The sequence below is a fragment of the Gallus gallus genome, chromosome 8 (genome assembly GCF_016699485.2).
Source record: "Gallus gallus isolate bGalGal1 chromosome 8, bGalGal1.mat.broiler.GRCg7b, whole genome shotgun sequence".
In the NCBI taxonomy this organism is placed as follows: Eukaryota; Metazoa; Chordata; class Aves; order Galliformes; family Phasianidae; genus Gallus; species Gallus gallus.
In genome coordinates this window covers 29,550,662-29,560,643 of record NC_052539.1, presented here as the reverse complement: position 1 = coordinate 29,560,643, position 9,982 = coordinate 29,550,662, and the positions used below count along the sequence as shown (strand labels likewise).

Below are 9,982 nucleotides of genomic sequence, written 5' to 3'. Positions count from 1 at the left end.
CCCGCTTCACCTGACAAACTGAAGAATGCCGTACTGCCAGGGAGAACAAGATATCCTGGAAAGAAAGAAAACAGGAAAAACAGTCAGAGTAAAATAACAGCAATAAATAAATAAACCAAACAATACAAAGGGAGAAGTGCAAGCACCAAAAACCACACCAGCGTGCAAAAAGCCCAGTGCATCAAGACTCCACAACAAAACATAATACACAAATTAGGAGAAACATCACAACAGCTACTAAAGACTCATGTTCTGAGGCTATTAAGCTCACTCACCTGAGCGCTGTAGCAGCCGCTCCTGGGGACCCGCTCCAGCAAAGTCCTGCGGAGCAGCTCCGGCAGGGACCGCTCCGGCAGGGACCGCTCCGGCAGGGACCGCTCCGGCAGGGACCGCTCCGGCAGGGACCCCCGGGGCAGCTCCAGCAACGAACCGAGAAAAGGGAAATCCAAAACAACCCTACCTGACACTGGAGGAGGACCCCACACCACCGACCGGGAACGGGAGCCGCCGACGGACTGAACTCCCTCGGCTGAAACGCGGCTTTTGAATGCGGGCGAAGGGGCGGAGCCAATGACGTCACAAACGGAAGGCGGGGCAGACGACCCGAAAGGGCGGCCGGGGGTGGGGCCGGCGTGCAGAGACATGCCCGTACGGGACACGGCGATACAGTTTAAAGGGGCCAAACGATGAGACAACAGCGGGCGGGGGACCAACGGCGGGGGGGAAGCACTGACGGAGACGAGAGGGAGTGTCAACTGCGGGGGGACCAGAGGAGAGGGGAGCTGCGGCAACGCCTACAGGTGCGATGGCAAGAACGCTGACAGCGACGCCACAAAGATGGCAGGGGTGCGGGGATGGTGGGTGGGAGGTGGCTGGACGGCTGGAGGGCAGCAAAAGACCGAGGACCCACCACGACGACGATCGGCAGCTGATGCCAACAGGGGCAGGGTACCGTTCCAGGACTTTCAAAAGACACGATGAAAAAACTGTTGGTCAACCCCACCACAACTTGCCACTGTGAACAACACCAATGCCAAAGCTCTGTGGTGTATTCCAAGCACAAAGCAAAACTCCTACACATGTCCACTGCCTTCAAAGACCTAAAATATTGGCATTATACTCTAGGATATCCCAAACACTGCCATAAACACTCAGTACTCTCTACAGACATAACAACAACACCAGGTTCAGCAAGCATTGGCTGCCAGACCGCAAAACACTCACAGACCTGCTCATTATTCTCCATGGCACATAAAGCCCGTGCACTATGCTGAACATTGCTACCACAACCCTCACTTAACTCTAAAATACCCAAACATTGTGCCACACCCACTGGCCACGTTGGGCAGCCTCGCTAACAGACATGGTACCCTAGAGATGTCCCAGGTCAAGCACTGCAAACCTTAAGAAAATAGTCACAGCCTCAAACAAACCCACAAGATCTACTAGCTGGGGACCCCACTCACAGGATAGCTGTTGAAACTCGATGACGTGTCAAATCCCTTTCAAGCTTGAACAATCCAGGATTCTAAGATGCAATAATTCTGCCTGTAGTCTACCTAGACTTCAGCAAAGCCTCTGACAAGGTCTCCCACGATATGCTCCTGCAGAAACAGGCTGCCCGTGGCCTGCACGGGCGTACTCTTCTTGGAGTAAGGAACATGCTACACAACCGTGCCTCACAGATAGTACTTAATGGAGTTAACTCCAGCTGGTGACCTGTTACAACTGCTGATCCCCAGGGGCTGGTACTGAGGCCCATCGTGTTTAATGTCTTTACTGAGGACCTACATGAGGAGACTGAATATACCCTGAGTGTACAGATAACACCAACTTCAGAGGTAGTACAAATCCGCCTGACAGTAAGGAGGCCCTTCAGACAGATCTAGATAAGCTGCATTGCTGGGCTGAATAGAATGCGATGACATTCAACGAGGCCAAGTGCCGGATCCTGAACTTTGGCCGCAATCACCCCATACAGCTCTATACGCTTCGATCAGATTGGCTACATAACTGCGAAGACAAAATGGACCTGCAGGTGATGCCTGATGCTCGCCTGAACGTGAGCAGACAGTGTGCCTGGGAGGCAAACAGGGCCAATGCCATTATGGCCTGCATGAGAAATAGTGTGGTGATCAGGAGCGGGGACAACCTGCGCCAGGGAAGGCTCAGGCTGCATGTTAGCAAATACTACTTCTCTGAAAGGGTGGTCAGTCACTGGAATGGGCTGCCCGGAGAGGTGATGGAGTCACCAACTCTGGAGGTGTTCAACGAACACTGGGACGTTGTGTTGCGGGACATGGTTTAATGAGAACTATTGGTGATGGCTGGATGGTTGGACTGGGTGATCCTGCAGGTCTTTTCCAACCTTGGTGATTCTATGATTCTGCGATAAACATACCCCAGTGCTGCTGAGGTGACACCTGAACCGCAGTGTTCGCTACTTGGAACCTTGTTCCAAGAAAGACACTGAGGCCCTGGAACGTGTCCACAAAAGGGCAATGACACTGGTGAGGGATCCATAGCACAGATTTTAGGAGGAGCAACTAAGGGAGCTGCAAAATGCAGCACCTGGTGCACAGACTCAGACATCAACGATTCAAATAATTTAATACAATTTCTCACATAACTTACATACATTCACAAGTTTCCTTTTTCAGGTTTCTCATGCACCTTTACAAGTTTCTCCTGCACCTGCACATATCAACACAGTATTCTACAAATGCTCCTGAACTGTGTATGTGGGCGCTTGTCCAGGCACAGCCGTGAGCCACTTCTCTTCTTTTTTTGTCTTCTTCTACAGGTCGTTCGTTTGCATACTTTTTACGTTGTTCCACAGCTGCTGCTCTGAATAGATGCTCTTGTATTCCCACACTGATTGTTTACTCTCAAGAAGAGGATGCTCAGGACACACTGCACCACACTCTACAGGCTCCCTGAAGTTAGGTTGTGATGAGGAGGGCTTTGGCCTCTGCTACCAGGAAACAAACAGTAATACAGGAAACAGCCACAAATTTCACCATGTCAGATTTCATTATGCCTAAGTAAAAATGTATTCTGTCACAGAGCAGTCATGCACAGGAATGGCCTGCCGGAGGAGCTGCTGAACTCTCCATCCAAGGTAGTGTTCAATAGACAGCTAGACGACAAACTACAAGATATGGCTTAGTACCACATGGTAGTAATGCAGATGGCAGCACAATTGAACTACATACTCTTGTAGATCCTTCCAAACCTTGTGATTCCATAATGATACAATTCTATACATACTCTAACACAAAACCACAAAGCCACAAAACATCACGGATCGAAAAGCACCTTCGCAGAACATCTAGTCCAATGCCTGAGATGGAGCAGGAACACCTAGAGCGGGTCACAGAGGAACAAATCCAAACGGGCTAGGAATGTCTGCAGAGAAGAACACCCCACAACCTCTCTTTACAGCCTGTACCTGTGTTCTCTCATGCTCACGATAAAGAAGACAGATCTCAAATTTTAAGCAGAACCTGCTCGGTTCAATCCAGCACCCATTACTGCTGCTCATATCACCAAATGTCACTTGACAACAGCCTTCCTCAATTCTACTCACACCCACCCTAGCTGTATTTATATACATGAATAACTTCATACCTCAGTCTCCTTGAACCTAAAAACTACACTGAGAGGAGAAATACTCTGAACCTACAAATCATCCCCCTTCTAATACACCACAGAATGCCATTAGCCTTCTAGGCCACAAGCGCACAGTACTGGCTCATGTTCCTCCTCCCGTCCTCCACGAAGCCCGAGTCCCTTTCACCCACGCTGCGCTCCAATGGGGCGCTCCCCAACCTATAATAGTACCTACGGTTCTTCCCACATGCAATGCTCTACTATTGCCCTTAGTGAACTTCATGAAATTCCATCCCACCCAACTCTCCTGAGGGTCTAGATCACCCTATATGTCAGCAAAGCCTTCTGACTTGTCAGGCACGCCTTGCGATTTTCTGTCATCAGCGTTCCTGACCTTGCTCTATTCCCTTATCCAAATCATTAATGAATATAGTAAATAGCACCAGTCCCACTACCTATCCCCAAGGGACACCACTAGACACAAGGTGCCAACTAGATTCCGTCTCATGCGCCAGAACTCTCCGGCTTCTTCCCTTCAGTGGCTTCACAATCCACCTCGCTATCCGATCATCCGGACCATGCTTCTGTAGGTTACCTGCAAACATGCTGTGTGAGACAGTGACGAGTCCTTCACTGAAATCAATATAACACATGCACTACTTCACCGTGAGCTCTCCAGCACATGACGTCATCATGAAAAGCTATCAGGTTCATCAAAAAGGACTTCCTGTCGCTGAAACCATGCTGACTGCATCTAAAAACACTCTTACTCTCAATACGCATGATGCTCTGCATCAGAGTATCACCCCACAAAACTCCCTTAGTGTACTTTAGGACTCCACATGGAGTTCCACGTGATCAAAAAGGCTTCTCACAGTCAACATGCATAATCTGGCACAATAGGCCCCAAGCCAATAGGGCCCGTGTGGTAGTTGCTTTCTGCAACAACGATGTTAGCCACCTGTGTTAGGCCTCTGCATGCACTGATCAATAGCCTGATCAGGGCCAAATGACTGCAGACACACACCAATATGATGAGCAGCAAAATGGCGTTTATTCACTACTAAACACAGCTTATATACATTTTACCTACAAAACCGTGCTGTCATGTCCCACTCTGATTGGTTCACACCAGATAACATTGAGCCTTATTTGGCCATTTCCACATTCTTTTCTCATCCTCCTTCTTCTCCTGTTTTCTCTGCATCAAGCTCAGCACGATAGCACTGTCTCTCTATGCTTGGGGAGAGGCCTGTCCTGTACATCCCGTATCCCCGCAAGATGCCTACTACATCTCCCCCTCCCTAAGCTGAATACTACTTACACACACACCTAACCCGTACATCGTGAAGCAGCGCAAAACGCCTAATCCTAAATATATTTCAGCACACTATTCCTACTACTTTCTACAATTCTTAAGCAATCATCAGAGCAACAGGAAATCCTTTCCCATGCTTGGCCAAGCCTTGCCCCGTTACAGCACGAACGCAACAACCTAAACCCCTCTACAACTTTTCACGCAGTCTATGATACTCAATTCGATAGTCAAAAGTCTTGTCCATCATTCACTGAAGGCAGTTCTACAAGCACCCTACAAAGCATGGAAGACAGATTAGAATACATACAGAAACTGCAAGCCCTATAGCAAAAACCTTAAGCAATTGTTTTAACCATGAACCTGTTTCCCCAAACAGTCCATCCAGCCAGCTCTCAAAGGGATCACGCTCTTCTTTAATCTTCTGCATATGTTCTTGCGTCCATTGTAGTTGTTTGCGACACGCTATAATCGCCAGGGACACCATAAACATCAGCAACATTGGAAGTGTCAGTATTGCAGGTGTAGTGCTCCTCTTGATGAATGGTTCTTGATCCCATCGTCTGTCCCTCAGTTGTTCTGGAGTTGGCTTCGGTTTGCCAACGAAGAATTTCTGTAGAAAACTTGCACCTAGACTCAGTTTTTGCAGATATGTTACTTATATCTGGTATTACTTTTCGCGATGGTACCCACAGAATTTCCCAGATTCATGATGTTTATCTGCCACATACCCGACAACGGATACCCTTTAGCAAGCCCTTCCTGAGATCAGGAGGCCCGGACTGGCCTCCCCCACAGTGGCACTGTGCTCTAACATGGCCATACTGGCCGCATCGGAAACACAGCCCTTGCTGCTGCAGCGATCTTTGCTGTCGCGGGCCAACAGCTATGACAATAGCTGTGGCTAGCCCTTCATTAGTTAAATGAGCCACCTTGAGCTTATCTAAGACATACTGAATAACTTTTCCCGGGGTATTAAGCGTACTCGGGCTGGCTCGCAGCAATGCCTTAACATTGTCATGCGATTTCTGCTGCAGGCAGTCAATGATCACTGGCCCTTGGGCCGGTTCCAGGAGATCAGACCCTTCTGCAGCAGCTAAAAGCCTGTCTGCAAAGCTTTGAAAGGATTCATTCGGGCCCTGGGTAATATCTGTGCACGGAGCAGGTGGTTCAGCCTTATGCACAAGTTTATTAAACGCTGCCACCATTGCATCTGTGGCTGCTATTAGCTCCCCTGGTCTTAGTTTCGCTCACTGGCCCTGGGGCAAAGCCACTCCCACGGCTTTCCCTGAAAGCTGCTGTATGCCGGTCCCATGCAGGGAGCAGCCCCGGCAGACCCCTGCCGCCTCGGCACGCCCCCCCAACTCGGCCATCCAGTCCGTCTCCCATAATGTAAACTGGACCAGCCTGTGCACCATATGCATTAGGTTTGTGATGTCACGGGGGAGGAGAGGCCCCAGTGCAGCCAAAGTTTGTAGTGCATTTAATGTCAGAGGCGATTTCAAGCCTCCTTTATCCATAAATTCCACCAGGTGCGTAACACCCCTGGGGTCAGGCGGCACCCATTCGGGACCAGGATCACTCACAATCACCGGGAATGCCTCTGGAACTATACCCTTCCCCCTGCACTCAAAGCCAGTCCCTTCTTTCTCCTCTACACTATCACTCACACTACCACCCCTGGGAGAGACCAGAGATGGTAAGCTATGCCCCCTGTCCGCATTGGACAGACCTTTCGTCTGGTCCCTCCCCATGTGGGCACTAAGTTGATCCTGCCCATGTAGATCACAGCTTCCTCCGCCCCCTTGAGTCAGGTAACACTGACGTAATTCTGATAAAGGATACAACGTTCTGCCTGAGGGGTCCGGATATGGGGGAGGGGGACGAGACAACGAACAGCCACTCTCTTGTTGTTTGTCTTCTTTTGAACTAAGCGCGGTCGGCTCAGCCGGCGCCATCTTGCCAACGGTCATTGGCGGTTCTGTCTCCTCTCGGCCCCTGCAAGAAACTGCTCCCGAGCCCCCATCGGACCCTCCGGGTCCGGTGTCTTGCCTCCACCGCTGAGACCCAAAAGGTATCAAGCCTCTGCCAATACCTTTCCCTCAACTCTGGCCGCTTTCAACGCCCCCAGTATCAGACCCCAAGTTTTTAACTCCGACCCGCCCTCCCGAGCACTCATAATATTTTGCGCGAACTCAGAGGTGAGATCATCCCACCTCCAATGATCAAGGATCTCGTGGGGGGTTTTAACCTCCCCCTCCCGCTCTAACCGGGAAATAATTGCATGGATATCCTTCTTAGAAGGAGCATACTTGCCAAAGTAATCTTCACAAAACTGAAGCAGTACCTTAAGAACATGTTCCATAGTCAGTTCCCCGCCGTCACCTCGGGTCTCTGTGGGCACCCCGTTGTCCCCCCAGGCCCCACCGCAACACAGATTCTACTTGCTGGCTAGCACTATCGTCATCACCACAATCTTCTGCAGGGCGTCACCCCAATCTGCAGGCTACACCTGCAATCAATACCACCGTCACCTCGGTCTTCTGCAGGGCTCCCCGCCGCTGCAGGCTAATCAGGCTGTCGTCACCCCAGCTCTCGTATTCATGCAAAGGGCATCAGACACAGTCTGCTGCCTCACACGGGGCACCATTTGTTGCTTTCTGCAACAACGATGTTAGCCACCTGTGTTAGGCCTCTGCACGCACTGATCAATAGCCTGATCAGGGCCAAATGACTGCAGACACACACCAATATGATGAGCAGCAAAATGGCGTTTATTCACTACTAAACACAGCTTATATACATTTTACCTACAAAACCGTGCTGTCATGTCCCACTCTGATTGGTTCACACCAGATAACATTGAGCCTTATTTGGCCATTTCCACATTCTTTTCTCATCCTCCTTCTTCTCCTGTTTTCTCTGCATCAAGCTCAGCACGATAGCACTGTCTCTCTATGCTTGGGGAGAGGCCTGTCCCGTACATCCCGTATCCCCGCAAGACGCCTACTACAACATGGTACACATACTCATTCACAGCCCAAAACGCTAATTGAAGGTGGGGCCAACACAAAGCAGCTCAGGTGCAATCAATCTGACTCAATGACAGGAAGGGGCGGAGCCAAGACCCACCCCCTCCCAAACCACATTTAAGGGTCAGATGTGCAGAGGAGCGCATCTTCATGCCTATGACCTTCCGAAGCTAAACATATTCTCTTTTGTTTCTATAGCCACAGATCCTGGGCTTGGCCTTGTTCTTGTTTGATGCAAATTGTTACTATGCTGTCCGTCTGTCATTACTATGATTTTCATCATCTTAGACCATTGCACTTTTTCTTCAGCACCAGACATGCCTTTGTTCACATGTCTTGTGAACCAAAATATGTTTTCTTTTATTCACGCTACAGCAGACATAACACCCTCTGCCAACAGACACTCTAAAATTTGATCGCACAACATTTTACCCAGGGCAAAGAATGGTAAACCAAAAATTTGGATAACAAAGCAAACTCTTACAGGCTGCTGAATGGAAATGGAGGCAAGAAAACAAAACAAACAAACAAACAAAAAGAAGCAACATGACAGTATCAAAGGAGAGCAGAAAGGAATTGAGATAAAGAAAAACTTGACATGCAGAAGAAAATAAATGCATACATATTAAAAAAAAAAAAAAACCAACACATGAGCACTGCACAGAGATTAAAAAAGAAGAGATGAACACTTCCAGTATGTACCGCTGAGAAGTCAAACTCCATCACAAACTCAAACACTCTCTCACAGCCTCTGCAGAAATACTGAAGAAGGACATTAAACAGATTGGAGTAAGTCAACAAGATGTTTTCCATCCGTATGGTAACTCCAAAATCACTGCCCAAACCCTGAGAAAAAAACAACAGATACACCCTGGCAATGCACATGCATGCAAGCCACATGTGTGATAGGAAGCCTAACTCAGGTCCTCTTACTCCTCATCTAACATCTGACTGCTACTAATGACAGAACTCTTGCTGGACATACTTCATTTGTACATTTTTTTCTGCAACACAACATCTTCAGACAGCCAGCATGGCTTTACCAAGAACAGATCTTGCCTGACTAATCTCATGGCCTCATATTTTGTAGTCATGGCAAGGCTGGATACAGGAACAACAGTGCGTGCCATATAACTGCACTTCTGCAAAACCTATGACTTGGTCAGGCACCACATCCTGCTCTCTAAATTGCAGAGGTGTAGATTTGAAGGATGAACTGGTCGATGAATGAGAAACAGGTTGGCTGAATGCAGCCAAAGGGCAATGATTAATGGTTCTGCATCAGGGTGGAGGCTGGTCACCAGTGGTGTGCCAGTTAGGGGTTGTTCTCATGACCGGTGCTCTTCAACATCATCATCAGTGACGCAGATGATGGCATCGAGTGCACCCTGAGCAACTTTGCAGATAACCCCAACCTGACTGGCGAAATCAATACATTGGAAAAATTTAGAAAAAGGAGAAGAAGGAAAAGGAAAAAGTCTAGAAAAAAGGAATTAGAAAAGGAATTAGACAAAGAAATTGGAATGGAAGAATTAGAAAATAATTACAAAAAAAATAGAAAGAAAAAAGAAAAGAAATAGAAAAAGGGCAAGGAAAAAGATAAGATAGGGAAAGAGGTTAGAACTAGAAAAAATATAAAATCAGAAAAATGAGAAATAGAAAGTAAAAAAAAAAGAAGCAGAAGCAGAAATAGAAGGGGAAAAGGGAAAAGGGAAAACAGAATTAGAAAAAAAAGGAAAAAGAAATAGAGAATGAAACAGAACTTGAATTAGAAGAAGTAAAAGAATTAGAATGAGAGAATAAGAAACACATTTAGAAAATCGATTAGAAAAAGGAAAGGAAAAAGAGTGGGAAAAGGATAAACAACTGAAAAAGGAAAAAGAAAAACATTAGAAAAAGAACTGAAAAAGAAAAAAAAGGGAAAAAGAAAAATAAAAATGAATTAAATAAGAAAAAGAATTAGAAAAATGAAAAGCGCCAGAATTTGAAAATTAACTACAAAAAATCACAGAAAGAATTAGAA

At 47.6% G+C, this 9,982-nt stretch overlaps 1 long non-coding RNA gene across 1 annotated transcript; it reads left to right on the top strand.

The window, feature by feature from the left end:
• Window positions 1-632: 632 nt before the first annotated feature.
• Window positions 633-3,084, top strand: LOC121113425. Its single transcript, XR_005861965.2, has 2 exons — window positions 633-800; window positions 2,804-3,084. It is a non-coding gene; the product is annotated as an uncharacterized LOC121113425 (long non-coding RNA).
• The last annotated feature ends 6,898 nt before the right edge of the window (window positions 3,085-9,982 follow it).